The 4,333-nt window shown below is 33.7% G+C and overlaps 1 long non-coding RNA gene across 1 annotated transcript; it reads right to left on the bottom strand.

Moving 5' to 3' along the window:
• Nucleotides 1-1,642: 1,642 nt before the first annotated feature.
• On the bottom strand, nucleotides 1,643-3,481 carry LOC140693045 (uncharacterized). The gene is made up of 2 exons (XR_012068695.1): nucleotides 3,305-3,481; nucleotides 1,643-1,915 (listed from the first exon to the last, which is right to left on the bottom strand). It is a non-coding gene; the product is annotated as an uncharacterized lncRNA (long non-coding RNA).
• Between the last annotated feature and the right edge of the window lie 852 nt (nucleotides 3,482-4,333).

Genomic DNA, 4,333 nt, shown 5'->3' on the forward strand with positions numbered 1-4,333 from the left:
CATCATTGTGAGTAAAGGCCTTAGGATCCCTGAACTTGCCTACAATTTTTCCAGCATTTCAGGGCATTTCACATTCTGAATATGCTTCACCTTTTATTTAAAATTAGTGGGAAATAGTCAAAGTCTTCCATGAATATTTTATATTTCCTAATATCTGCAGAAATTTGGTATTCTTGCAGTTGGAAAATTTTTAATTCCACCACCCTCACCTCCTTCTAGTCCACATAATTTAGATTGCAATTTGGTTACTGAATACGAGAACCACAACCAAGGGGATATTACCACTTAGATACTTACTTTGTGAAGGTTAGAAAGGGCACAACTTATTTGGTGTGTATAAACCTACATTAAATGTTTGCAAAGGCACTGTCTCTTCTGGACAAAGCTCTGATTCTAAGAAGTATATTAATAATAAGTCAGTATAGTTATTGGTATGGGGAAGAGATTCAGCTGTTTTGTGGTGGGTGGGTGATGAAGAGACAGGAACAAATCCAGCAAATGTGAATGGATTGCTTTATGCCTCTGCAGGCATGAATTAAGAAGTAAATATTACTTTGTCTCCTGTACCTAACTCCACTTACTGTCTTGATTGACTTGTCCTTGGGCTATGAAAGATCTAGTTTGCGGTGAAGACCATAACGAAATAGTTTGAAAACCATGAGAGTTTTCTTGTTTCAGGAAAGTAGATATTGCTTAAAGTCAACATGTGTTTTTCATTCACTTAATACAAAAATGCATCCTGTGACATGTGTTGTGCTTACTGTGCTGGTATCCAAGTTAAACAAGGAAAGGGGGATAGACTGAAAACATCTGGAGGAGGTGGTTTCTGTGCTGAGACAGGGAAAGTCTAAGTAGATAAAAGGAGGACACCCAAAATCCAAGGATGAGCTGGAGTAAAAGTGGTGAGGTTGCAGCTAACATAGTTGACAATCGTTTGCCTGGATATATTTCCAGATACAGTGAAACATAAAGATATACCAAGGTAGTGAGATGCCAGATTTATAAAGAAATGACTAAACCAAGATGAGTTTGTGTGCTTAGAGTTGGAAAGGCATTAAATGCCACCCTGAGGACGTAAGCTTGTCTTTGGCTTGAATATAAAAGCAACATAAAGTATTGACTTGAAAATATAATGTAGACTCTTGAGGGCAGGAAATGAAAGCACCAATTTTAATGCTTTGAAAACAGCACAAAGAAGACCATAGATAAAATTACTTCTTAAATTCTACCACATGCTGAATGTGCCATCTGAGACTACATCATGTGACCTTTATGATTCCAGGGATGACATAATAGAGACCATGATCCCTGGGCCGGTTCCTGCATTTATCTCCTGTTCCAGCCTATCCTATAAACCCTTTTAATACTTTCCAGGATGAACAAGAAACCACTTAGTAATTTTCCCTCTCTCCATGTTTTAGTCTTTTTCCAAATTCTTCCATTTTCTCTTCCTCCTTACAAGAAAGTATTTAAATTTACTCCCATATTTTTCCATCAAATGATCATATCAATCAAATACCTCTTTTTAACTTAAATGTTAATTTAGTCTCCCATTTAATCTTAACCTAATTTAAAAAAATAAGGTTAATACAGGTACACATCTATGCTTCTTGTTCAAATAAGAAAATTGCAGATATCTGTCAACATTTGCCAACATCAATTTTAATCTTTGTTATCCTGCATAAACTGGTAGTCCTCTGGTAGATCCTTTGTAATTAGGATGACGTTCATAAAGTGAAGTTGGCTGATGAGTTGGCCTTGAAAGAGAGGTAGCTGATGTATAAGCTGTCATTGTCACTGGAAACCGTGCATTGCTCCCTGGTTGAAGTTTAGAAAAACGACCTTCTTTGGCAGATATGTTGCGATATCCATTTGGAAAAGCAGAAGGCTCCACCATCAGTCCAAAATAATTACTCTGCATTGGAGACAAGATGGTGTTCTGAGAAGTAGAATTTTTGGTTTTAATGAACTTCATAATAAGGTCATTTGCTTCAGTGTATCTGCTTTGAGTGTGCCAGTGGACAATGTTCAACTGATTTAAAATAGCATGCTGATCTACTGCAATTTGTTCTGGTGGTCTGATGGACCAGAAAAATCACCGCTGATCGGGGTAGTTTTATCACCAATTATGTGGCTAGTAGAGGGCTTTCTAATTAGAGGCATTTTTAATTTTGCAAAAGGTAAAAATGCACTTTCTCCACTAGTGTCAGCCACAAAACCAGAATTATGAGTATCCACATTACCCCCTGCAATAAAGTGCTTCTTATTGAAATCTTAAGACAATGAAGATACCAGAGAGGCATTTTTAATCCCAACTCTTCTTTTTATTCTGATTAAAACCTGGGGAAAGACTCGTTTAAAATTTGAATTATGGTAGATCTGCAGCTACAATCAAAGTGAAAAATTTTAGTAATATTTTAAACCAAAATACAAGACTACAATAAGCCTAACGTATAAAATATCAGATTTCACATTTACAATGCACAGATAATATCATGAAAATATGAACATTGCTATTTTTTAAATTTCCTTATTTGTAAAATACACATATAAGTAGTATAGTCATCAAATTAAAGAAGTTAGCATTTGCAGTAACTGTGAATGCCACTTTTCACAAGCAGCTTTAATACCTTTATATAGATTTCTGATAAGATTCATAGTTGCAAGCAAAGTTTCTCTGAATCTTGAATACATATGGCACTGTCCTCATTTTTAGAAAAAATAAAGAATTTAAGACTTGGTAATTTTATACAGTTTTCAAAATCTAGCTTTAAATATATATTACCATAGACTGATGTACAACATAAATTTTCATATATAAGTTACCAAGTGGTTACTAAAATTTCTGAATACCTTGCTTAAAACAGAGACTTCTTTTCCTTGTGCCAGAAAGTCAGCTAGACAAGCAGATCTTTGAAAATTCTGCCTCACTTTACTAAACCCATAAAGGTTAAGCTGTCTAACTAAACTTTTCATACTTCCAGTTTAAATATTCTGAAAGGGGCCTTTCTTTCCAAAACTACCTTCTTAAAGACATCTTCATCAATCACTATGGAAGATCCATTATCATCCCACCAGATGGATTGATATTGGTCACTCCTAGCCATTTTCCAGAGTTTTCTTGGAAATCTCAGAGAACGAAAATCATTATCTTCATCTGGTTCTGAGACACAATGTGTGTAACATGGTCTTTTTATCAAAGATTCTTCAGACAAAGTCTGAAAAGCATTTTCTTCAATCATAGACCTTAAGTCCAAGTCCCCAGAGAATGTTTGATCACACAATAGAGATCTACCAGAGTTACCTGAAACAGTTGGTCCATCTTTATGAGACACATCTTGAATTTCTGAAGAAACATGTGTCATCTCAAATAACTTTTTCTACAGCTACTTTTATAATCTGCATGATTTTGAGCACTGCAGGTTCAAATGCTGATTTGGCAAGCCTGCACAGATAAACTGCTAGGCAATCACAATGGTTCTCAACCTGAGTATCTGTGTCATCACAATACGACTGGTATCCCAGCAACCCAAGTGTAAAATTCCGCCAGTGTTTACTTCTCATTCATCCAGTTAAAATGAAACATAAATGTTGCTTATTTTTATAGTGTGATCTGCAAATATTATCCCCACAAAATCTTTTTAAATAATATAATTTTGGGGTCTATGAAATAAAACCAATCTCCATACTTTTGTACACAAATTTATACTAGATTGGTGAACAGAGAATAAATAATGCAAAAAAAATAATTTTAAAGTTTTGGAAGTTAAAGTGAAATTTGTGTAAAACCTCTACAGAAAATGTGTAACAATTTCAATATCATTTGTTATTAAAATTAAACATAATTTGATTCGGAAATGGAAGTATGTATTTATCTGTGTTCTTTAAAATAAGTAGCTGTATATTCAAAATATGAGAAAAATAAATATCAGTTTATTTGGAATGTTAATAAATAAATTGTAAATATTTATAAAATAAAATTTTATTTATATAATCAATCAAATTTAAGAAATCCCAAAGGGGGGAATTTTTGTTTTAAATTGTAATTCAGTGGTATAAGTAAAACAAATATAATTTAATATTCTGGTATAAAAAGTACAAAAGAGACAATCTTATTGTATATTTGCAAAAGTTTATTTTTGCCATTCTTTCAGTCAGAGGTTTTTCAGTCCCTCGAAGGAATAAATTTTCATGTCATCTGTATAATCCATACTCTTGTGGCTTCTGTTATGTGTTCCAAAATGCTGTTGATAAATACTCTTATGTACAAGATCCTGGGTTCAATAAGCAGTGCCTCCATTAAGGGGCAAACAAACAATCAAAAAACAAAGAA

This window comes from Vicugna pacos, unplaced genomic scaffold, assembly GCF_048564905.1.
Source record: "Vicugna pacos unplaced genomic scaffold, VicPac4 scaffold_19, whole genome shotgun sequence".
NCBI classification, from domain to species: Eukaryota; Metazoa; Chordata; class Mammalia; order Artiodactyla; family Camelidae; genus Vicugna; species Vicugna pacos.